The sequence below is a fragment of the Misgurnus anguillicaudatus genome, chromosome 8 (assembly GCF_027580225.2).
Source record: "Misgurnus anguillicaudatus chromosome 8, ASM2758022v2, whole genome shotgun sequence".
Taxonomy (NCBI): Eukaryota; Metazoa; Chordata; class Actinopteri; order Cypriniformes; family Cobitidae; genus Misgurnus; species Misgurnus anguillicaudatus.
The window spans coordinates 42,209,281-42,220,705 of record NC_073344.2 but is presented as its reverse complement, the minus strand read 5'-3'; the positions used below and the strand labels follow the sequence as shown (position 1 = coordinate 42,220,705).

At 34.0% G+C, this 11,425-nt stretch overlaps 1 long non-coding RNA gene across 1 annotated transcript in view; it reads left to right on the top strand.

Moving 5' to 3' along the window:
* The first annotated feature begins 5,615 nt into the window (after positions 1-5,615).
* Positions 5,616-11,425, top strand: part of LOC141365919 (uncharacterized) — a 49,385-nt gene continuing 43,575 nt past the window's right edge. Inside the window, exons 1-2 of the long non-coding RNA XR_012370878.1 lie at positions 5,616-7,349; positions 7,764-7,892. This is a non-coding gene — a long non-coding RNA (uncharacterized lncRNA). The remainder of the gene's footprint in view (positions 7,350-7,763; positions 7,893-11,425) is intronic.

Here is an 11,425-nt window from a genome sequence, read left to right as displayed (position 1 = left end):
TATACCCGGTCCACGCACTTTAGCGAACTCCCCGCGAACTTGTGCTTTAGTGGATTCCACCAATTCAGTTTTGCCTCTTGGCAGTGTTGGTTGGACAACATTTTAAGACCTTTGACATGCAGATTTAAGACATTTTAATGCTAATTAAGGCCTTATTTTCATACTACAGAATTTAAGACGTTTTAAGACTTTTTAAGGATCCGCGGACACCCTGAATATACTTTCACAACAATTAAAATAAATAGTGTAACACATATCGTAAAAAATACTTTAAGGTACCTCTGATTCCTTTTATTAAGGCCATTCAACTTTACAACGACGAAAGGGTAAGCAACCGTGGTTATTTATTTAAAAAAACAATGCATATATACCTGCTTGTCAAAGAAAACCATACAAACATATCATCCTACATCTAATTAATTAAAGTAATTTCAAATATGTTATAAATGGCGACAAATTAAGCACGGATTAATCAGATTAAATAGAAAGTAGAAGGACACGTTTCTTACCTTCAAAATGTACAAAACAAAATGGCTACCTCTGCAAGTGACGTCAGTTACAATCGACACTAATAAACCGGAAATACATTTCCAGCAACAGTTCGTTCGCCTTGTCAGACACACCCTTGTATAAAATAAATATAGAATAATGAAATTTATTTGAAATACATTTATTTTATGGTAAGTATAACCTACTACACAAACATTTATGTATTTATGTAGCCTATAAAAATACCCTGCTTGTAATACTAAATTGACATATTTAAAATTTGCTAAATTGGAATTAAAATGTAAAAAATAAATTGGAATTAATTTAGTAGTTTGATTAATGCACTTTAATTGTCCGTAAATATTGCTAGTAAAAACAATATATAGACATGTAATTTAATGCTAGAACTACATTTGATTTTGCGAAACCATTTTGCAAGGCCTATCAAACAGAGATCATACTATCCTTACTAATAGTGATATTAAAACACATTTTATGCTTAACATAAAAAAATCTGAATTGGGCAATAAAGACGTTCTCAAAATAATGTTTCATTATTAAGTCTCATAAAGAATGATGAGGTTGTAGTACCTAGTATATTTTAAATACATTTTGGTATAGGTTATTTTTACTAACGAAAAAGCTGTGACAGTTAATCCGTTTTTTAGTAGAAATTTGTGCTCACTGGCAGATTGGTTTCTACGCCTAGAGAATATTGTATATCTACAATAATTCTATTGGCTGGTCTGTATTATTATTATTATTATTATTATTATTATTATTATTATTATTATTATTATAAATTACAATACTTTTGGTCTGCTTTTCTTTTCTAAGTAAATGAGCGTGATATTTACATTTTATTCCACCATTATTATAATTACGTTATTTTGACACCTAAATAAATTGTCTTAAAAAATTTCCATTTTGGTCTGTTTTTGTAGTAAACAGACGTGATATTTACGTTTTTTATTACTTTTTTGAAACACCAGTGAAGCACCTGTGTAGAACTAAATAGTGCTATGTAGAACCATATGTGGTGCTATATGGCCCCTATTTGGTTCTACACAGGTGCTTCACCGGTGCTATATGGCACTATAACCGGTTCTTCTATGATTACGAGCAAAGAACCTTTTTTGGTGCTATATAGCACCGTTTGTTTTTAGAGTGCATGGTTGTCTCAAATTGCCTCCATCTAAATCACTAAAATATTCCATTGCTAAAACTTACCAAACTACCTGCATACATGGCTATATCGCTTTCTAACTGTTTTCTTTTGTTTGTAGGGTATGCATTTTGTTGTTTGTTTTGTATAAGCTATATTTGTTTTTAACTTTAATTATTTCTCAATAAAAATAAATCTGTTTAGTAGCCAAATAGGCCAGTGAGTCAAAAAGTTAATGTCAAACCCTGACGGATTTATATGTGTGAATATTCCACAATACAGTTTAGCCATATTATGACAAAAGAAATACAATCTATTGATCATTGTGATTACATAGAGCAAGGGGCTCCAACCCTTCTCATGGAGAGCTACTGTCCTAATTTTAGCTCCAACCCCAATCAAACACACCTGGACCAGCTAATCAAGCTATTTAGGGTTACATGATAATTATAGGCAAGTGTGTTGGAACAGGGTTGGAACTAAAGTGTTCAGGACAGATAGCTCTCCAGGAGCATGGTTGGAGATCCCTTTATTAGAGGTAAACTGGTGTATAGTTGTAGAAAACTTAGTACAGCACTGGGTAAAGTAATTTGTTAATTTTACTGTAGTTGTTATAGGTTATTACTATACAACAACTACAGAATTACCACAACAAATCAATGTATTTTACTATGGTATGGTTCAGAAGAATAGAATTTACAATAAATTACTATTTTATTATAGGTCAAATTAATTAAATTAACTACATAAGAGTTTAAAAAAACACTCAAAAATACGTGGCCACTACGGTTCTGTAATTAACCCTCTAAATGTATTAATCATACCACTCACAAATGATAAAATTGTTCCCTTGATTTAACAAATTATACCCAGAAAATATAAGTAATTTATTAAATTTTTCCCGGACCATATTAAAGTACTTTAATCTTGTTATGGTAATTTGTTGTATTAAAACGTCAACTCTAGTAATTAACAAATTACTTTACCCAATAGTCTGTTCTCAGTTTAGGGTATTTAATAATAAAATGCACTTACTGTATAAAAAGTAGGCCTATTAGTATATATTGCAAGTGACGTCAGAGACTGCAGCTGTCTATTTGGAGGAGTGGCAATCGGGACTTTTCCCCGGTGTGACCCGTTTTGATTATAGTTATACATTGCAAGTTAACACCTTCTGGCGGCCTGATGTGCGGCCGCTTCCCGGTGGTCAAACTGCGAAGCCTCTCTGCTCATTAAAGTAAAAGTCCTCAACCCGTTCGGCAAGTCCAACCATGTCCAGGATTTACAAAAATACGGTGATCAGTGATAGATTAATAGGTGTGGATTAAGGATGTTTAAAATCTCTAACCTGGTGTCACATCTCACATGGCAAGATCCTCACAACATTATTATTTCTCTATGCTATTCACATAACGACAATGAACGTCTCAAATGTACATAACTTAACAGCATGAATAAACAGAGAAGAAAACAGGATTAACCTGTTAATTGTATTATTATTACCGAAAAAATAGCAATATTACTGAAATAAACAGAGGTAAATGCGCCAAACACGCTTTTAAAACCCATAGCCTAGCCGTGTGACCAACCTTGATATCTTTTGGAAAAAAATTAAATGTTTATTGTACGTTTATTGTAACTTTATTTTTTATTCATATTTTCTATTAAGGTTTGGCTACTTGAATTGGTAAGTAAAATACTTTAGTTTAACTTATTTAATAGGCTACATTTAACGTAGGCTAATAATTGAAATAATTTGGATAATACCGCTGTTTTTATATGACTATTTAAATTTGTTATTTAAATAACTTCTGCGAAATTAAACTGAAAGGCAAGCTTGATAAAGAATAAAGGAAACAATAAATTTTTATTACATACAAACTCATTTATTAAAGACCAAACAACTTATTGGCAATTAAAAAAAAAGTAAGCCTAGCCTACTAATGACAAAGTGAATCACAAACCCTAACCTTGTTTTAAATTTTAAAAGCACATTTAAATACAGGTTCAAACCGTAGAACAAAAAAAATCCAACAACATTGGATTATAACAGTATTGGGTATTGGATAATAATACCGATGCTTTTTAAATGAGCATTTAAATTTGCTAGTTATTAAGTTAGTAATTGTTTGAAGGATCAAATCTAACTTCTGCGAAATTAAACTGAAAGGAAAACCTGCTACAGAATAATAGAAACAAAAAAATTTCATTACACACAAACTCATTTATTAACAAAAGACCAAACAACTTATTGGCAATTTAAAAAAAGTAGTCCTAGCCTAATGAAAAAGTGAATCACAAACCTTGTTTTAAATTTAAAAAGCACTTTTAAATACAGTACAAACCATAGAACAAAAAAAAATCAACAACACAGAACAATTAAGTGCATACAACATACATACATGCATGCAACTTGGGTGAGTAGCCTACAATATAAAAATACAATAACATATAACAATATAATTAATTTAACTATAAATGTGCATTTTAACTAGCCTTATATATATTTTTAACATTAGCTACTTATTAGCCTATAGCCTACTGGCGTCCTGAAGAACTTGACTTGAAGGAAGATGACCGTTGGAGTAGTTTGCACGCTTCACATCTGTGCATAATAGATTTGGGGATAATATTATTCTGCAGGCTGTGGCACTTCGGGCAGCGATGTCGGGCTATAATTTTAATACCGGAGACGACACCGCGCAAGGTCGCGGAGGAAGCGCTGTCGACAGGATCGTCGTCTCTATCAGGTACGTTCAGTGGCGGGATTTCTTTAATTTTGCTGGATGGAGTTGTCGTTAGACGAATTTCTCCTTTTAGCTCTCGTGTAGACAAATTCGAAAACAAATATGATTTCGATATTTGAGCTTCAGAAATGAGGCTGTCCCAGAGTGTGAGTTTCATTTCTCCGGTCCCGTCGCTGACCCATATCTCCTTCAGTTCGCACTCCTCTTTGTTCACTAGCACGATTTTGCTAAGCGCTGCACGGGACATCACTTTTGCTTCCAGCTCGCCTACCTGCAAATATATAAAAAATTGTTTCATAAAATAAGTCTCTTTGTCAATAGCATATATTAATTTAAAACAAGATATAGAATAGGCTACTTACATTTTGTCTGGGTCCCAGAGCTTTAACATCGGCTACACTCAGCCTTGTACTGCTTGGAGGTGCGATGCGGGAGAACGGAACGCTCACAACATCAAGAGATGTGGTTCTATTACAGATCACATCGAATCCATTTGGATCGGAGTAGCCTGCAGGAAAACAACAAAAGATATTCGGTAAGCTGTAGCCTAAAATCAACCCCATTTGCGCCCAATCACTATAAAAAAATTATTTCAGAATTCTTATCTATAAATATCTTTTTTAACAGTGCATTCGTTTAAAGCAGTGTTTCTCAAACTTTTTCAGCCCAAGGACCACTTTATCTTCCAATTTTTTTCTGAGGACCACCTAACAGAATCCCACTCTTAACACGCCCCCCAATAAAAACAACAAAATAGGAAGGATAAGCTAAATATAAGTTTAATATGCAACTGTTTCAAGTCAAAAACTAATTTTTAAAACACAAATGCAATGCTATGTTCAGAAATGATTATATTAATTTTATTTCATTTGAACAAGTAAATGTGAAATGAGTTACAGCTTAATATGAACAACAAACTGCACATATGAAAAAAAACTGCAATTAAACATACTATAACAGCCAAGGTCCCACTTAATGTCATTCCAAAGAGCCCTTAGTTTAAAACTGAGGTGGTGGGTATATGAAGTCTATGGTTGTAACTATGGTAACAATAAAATGTTGAAAAATTTCCCCCTTAATGTCCAAAATCACTGAAATTACAGGGATTTTACACATGAAACAAAAACTACATCCATTACAAAACTAATAGATCTGTTTAGCTGTTTAATTTTATTTTAGTTGCTTTAAGTTGACGCTTGATTCTTCTTTTGATTCCTCTTTGGTTTAGCCAACCGATCCATTTTTACGTTATTAAAACAGAATGGCAAGAACTGATATCACAGTTTTGCAAGTGCATTAAAAATCTACTTAAATAAGTGATGATTGTATAAACACTTTCATAGTTTAGGTCATCTTTTGGCGGACCACTGGGGGGGTTTGGCGGACCACTAGTGGTCCGCGGACCACACTTTGAGAATTACTGGTTTAAAGAATAACATAAAGCAAATTATAAAATAGGCAACTTTAAAAAATAGATAGCCTACGGAAAACAACTTAAAATGGATACTCTATTTTTAGGTTACTTATTTGTGCACTTACTGAGAGACCGCCGTACGTTCTTAAGTTTCACTGCTGCCCCGGTCTTTGAAGCGTGAGAAAACGGAGATAGTTTTTCCATCGAAAAACTCACAACCTTGTGAAAATCCCTTCTCCCGGTCTGAATCACAGCAGTAAAATACTTGTGGTTCTTTTTGGAGTTTTTCGCAGGAGAAACGTTGTGTAGATACCCTTCTACGTCCCAATCCTCCTCTTTACGTTTCGCAGGGCTGGCCATCGTTACCGCAACTATAGCCTACTTCTCTCTCCAGCGTTCGATCGACAATGGTTCGGAAACTCAGCCAGCAAAGTATAATATGACCCGATGCTATTGGTTAATTACTTTGAACCTACATTTCATCAAAGGCATGTTTTATTTTACCCTAACATGAAAGGCCCGCAGAAGTTCCAAACACACTCTCGTACCTATAACATTTGTGAATGTTGAACAAAATATCCATTGAAATTAGGTTCTCATTGCAGAACGAGCAGACTTGTTATGTCTGATTCTAGTCGCTTTGATGTTAGATATTAAATCGTAGATTTAAGGCCTAGCCTATATATTAGAGCTATAATTTGTCATTAAACTACATGGAAGTGGTTTCTTTTAATAAATTCAAATTTATTACGTTTAAAATTTGTCTTTGTTTGGTTCGTATAATTTAGTCCAGATTTAGCCGATCTGCATCAATGTATACCAGGAACAATATTGAGCACACTGAACAATAATGTAACAATGCTTTAATTAAAGTATATTAATATTTGTGTTTATTTTAATCAAACAAATATACTATGTTATATGGGCTCTAAACAGGTCATTTCGGTCCGGTACAGCACTGGAAGAAGCACTTCACTTTCATCTTTTAACAGGGGCGGAGCGTAATCAATCTGCAAAAAAAAAAAAAAATTAAAAGGGAGTAACTATACAAAATGATACCTGTTTGAAAGATGGGGATGCGCACCTGGCAATCAGCTATTACATAACAGAGCGAGGCCAGAAACGAACGTGCTCTTGAATAGGGAATAATATATGGAATAATTCATCTTTGAATAACTGTAAGAATATATTTAAAGTATAATTTTTGTCATATAAAGTTTTAAGAAATAAAAATGTTTTTCCACTTTTATTGCTTATTTAGACTTGTTAGTGCGGTTAACAGTGTGTTTTGAGCAGGGGCGGAGCGAGGGCTTTTGGGGCACAAGCCCCTAATGTTTTGTCAAAAGCACCAAATGATTATTTTAAGGTCTGTAAACTGAATTCATCCACTACGCTAGATGGCAGCATTCAGCTCTAACCTCTCCGGTCCCCCACTCCAGGGAAAACGAATGAGAGATGCGAGTAGAAGGTTAATCTCCCCACAGTAAATGCAATGTTTTAAAGTGTTTATTATTACAGTGCCTTCGTTATTACGGTAAGTGTATATTTATAGTTATGTGATGTAAATACAATTAAATACCGTCAACTGATATATTATTATCTGCATGGATAACGGCTACTGTCAGCGCTCTGATCTAGTCTGCCTGCTCTGCAACACACTGTCGTTGGTTGTTTCTAAATTAGATTTAATTACAGTAAATTAAAACTTTGAAAAAAACTTGCTCATTGCACATATCCCTTTTTTATAGATGGATATACGATTTTTTTTAAGACGTCAGAATTAAGAAGGTAAGAAAGTATATATTTACATAGGCAGCTTATGTTTTGTCCATATGCATTTAACTGAAATTCGCAATTATTTCACCGCAGAAATACATTGATAGACAGTTATAAAATGTGAATTCTCAATCTCTTACATTAACATATTTTTATGTGTGATAACTGTCAGTGCAAATAGGGAGAGAGGAGGGTGGAGAGAGAGATCACATACAGAGAGAGAGAGAGAGAGAGAGAGAGAGAGAGAGAGCGAGCCAGAAAGAAAGAAAGAAAGAAAGAAAGAGAACACTTCCATAAGCAGGTAAGAAATTGTTCTGTCACTGAAGTCAAAATTGTTATTCTTTATTATATAGCTTTATAGTTACTGGATTAGGGAACAGCAAACATATTATTATTATGAGAAGTTCAAATGTAATTTTCAAAATTTCGTTATGTTACAGTTTCATGACAACACAGAGAACATAAAAAATAGTTTATAAAGCTTCTGTAAATGGAGACAAAATATCAGCAGGGGACCATACTTTGAAACCCCTAGATTTGGGCTAAGCACCCAATGTCTACAGTGTCTGGCTCCGCCCCTGCATACAAGACGTTCATTGCCGTTATATGAATACTCTCGTCTAATATTCAAATCATATGCGGAATAATGTGTGCATCTTTAAATAACTGTAAGAATATTGTTCCTTTGAAAATAATTTTTGTAAAAGTTTTGAGAAATAATAATGTTGTGAGGATATTTATTGCCATATGAGACATTTATTGCCGTTGAATACTGTCGTCTATAGTCTGTAAATCACGTAGTAGGAAATATATAACGTGGTATACTGCAAATTACCCTACTAATTATTATCTATGATATATGTGGAGATAAATAATGCTTTGCAAATCTGCTGATTGGATCCATTCATGTCCTGACCACCAGGCTTGTGATTTTAAACATCCTTAATCCACACTTAACTTACTAATCTAACAAATAATATCTGAAGTATATTGTTTTGTCAAAAAATAATGCTTTATTATATTGTTTATGTGCTTTTCCGTATGTGTGAAAGTGCAACGGGTGCTTGACGGATCCAACCGCATACGTAGCCTACTGCAATAACCAGGCATTCAGCGGCTTTATACATCATAAGCCAACAGTTTATGCCATTTAGGTAGAAGCCGCTTACAGATCTTTTCAGAAAGAAAATTAAAATGTTCTTTTCTTTTGGTCTGTCCTCATTTATTGGCCTTTTAGTAACACAGGAAAACACTCATAAACATATTTAAGCTGATCTGAACAATGTTGGTCTTGCATTTAGGTAAATAAACTTTAAAATAATTTTAGGCTATTTTTATTGAATCATGCTTTAACAGAGCAGCATAATAATGCATCATATCCTTGAATGATTGCAAAGCTCTTTTCAATAAGGCTATATAAAGTCCAACTCAAAAATGAAACAAAAACAACACTAGAGAACATTTTAAAATCTTTATTTGAACATGCAGTAAGCTTCATTTGCATTTTATTGCAGTGCATGTAATTAATGCAGCAAAATACTGCTAAACAAGACATCAACTATGGACAAGATACAACAAAAACAAGGAGGAGAAATATGTTCTCAATTCGTGCTCTACTTTGGTGTTTAGCATTATAAATGTAGGCTAAATAGTAAAACAATATTGTTTAGGCATGAAAAAGTGTTCTTACAAAATGCACACACAAAGCATAATGTAAACAATTGTACAACAAGGCATATGAGCTTTTGCCTTTATTACCTTATAGAAATATCAAAAAAGAAATGGAAAACAAACAACAATTTGCAATCCAATCGCTTTTTCCAACGCTGAGCGAACCTATGAATATGCATGAATGCCCCGCCCATTGGAACAGTTTTAACGGGAACTGAATTTCACACAACACGAGCAAGCTGACTACTGATTTAGGTCCACCTGGACAAATCGGGTGAATCTAAATAACCAAAATTATGTTAAAATGTTTTCCATTTTTGCCCACGCAAACTTGTGGGATGCATGACATCATCAAATTCAACTAAACATCTGAATTAGCATTATTTTTGCTGTCAGTCATGCATAACATTTAAATATTATTTGAACGATTTCAAAGTTAAACAAAATGCAGTTACAACTCCTAACCACTAGATGGCATGACACAGACATGACAATCTCGCATGGTACACAGACATGACAATCTCGCGAGAATCACTATTTTTGAAAATCAACATCAGCGAGTACAATAAGGTTGAGCTGCAGCAGCCAGGAGGAAATTAACCTAAAAACTACCACACTAGTCTGGTCTTGTAAGTGTATTTGATTCTTTTTTACTTAATGTATTGTAGGAACCGTGACATTCTTGCAGGTAACTTAACAGTATAGAATAAAACCCAAAACAGTATAAACTGAACCAGAAGCTGGTGCATGTATATCTCATTCACCAACAAGAAAACTTTGCAGCACAATGTTATTAACATTTCCAAAATAACCAACATGAACATGTTTTAAATCAGAATTAGATACAGCATGTTTTAGATGGTGTAGATATAGTAGTTGCTTGTTATTTTAAAAACATAAATATTGTTACGCTATTCATAAAGGAACACAAACTACATAAGCAACACAATGTTTAATCAAAATACAATATGAATCCATCAAAGTAGAATCACACCGCGTACCTACCTTTCCAAAAGAAACACTGCAACGACCCTTTAAGACCAGCAGCTCTTTCCATCTCGTGGGAAAGCAGTAAAGTTACCGATATTAATTTGGGTTTTTTCTCTTTACTGATCCAGACTTTTTTGTAGTTTCAAAAGATGTCTTTCTTTTTGTGGTTCTTCTGCAAGTTGTCAATTCAGCAATAAAGTTTTGAATGCACTGATGACGTATGATGTCTGCGTGAACAGGGTATGCAGTGGCATGCAAAACACATTCACCGAAGAGGAGCAAAAATGTAATGGGTAAAATTATACCTTATTTACACTGTCAGTCCATATCTGATTATGGTGCATATCCAATTTGACAGACTCACTGTCCATATTGTGTATCATAACTGTTCAGATCCAATCTGTATGTCCTGTAGCATTCTTCCTTGTTCTGGATTATCTGCATGATTCTATGGCAATGACGTTTCACTTGCACGACAATCTGCCCCGACGTCTGACGTGCTGTCCTTTTACAGAACACGACAGCATGATGTAACCTAAAAGCTACACAAATGCAATTAGAGCAGTCAGACTGAATTGGATTCCCAGAAATGCGATTTGAAAAGGATCTCAAACCACCTCTGGATGTAGCCTGAAACGGGTTAGAAAAAAACAGATTTCATGTGTTTTTTGGTCGTTTACACATTCTGAATCTAATTGTATTCCAATCGCATATGCATCAAAATCAGATTTCAACTGATAGTGTAAACAAGGTCTTATTGCATTTGGTCAGAGTTCAATAATTATTTTAAACAATTTTTGGTCCTACACCTTTTACAGATGACACATATTTATACAAATACATTTAGACAACTTAACATAGTCATTGCTACCAAGATGTAAGGAGACTTTCAACCAGCATAACTAAAACTGGATCAAATCAAATACCCTTCCTTTAAGCCTCTGTTGCTAGTTAGAGGTCAAGCCCGAAGGGGCGTAGAACCCTATTGTTATCGTTAGTATTATTGTTATTCCTCCTTTTTCTTCTTCTTCAGCCATTGCATCTATGGCAGTTTATACCAGCATACATAGTAATAAAGTTATATATTTTTGCACACTGATAAAGGATAGTCCAAAAAGTTCCCACAGAGTCTCTATATCAAACTCGCCAATGCCACCAACAGTCCAAATTTGC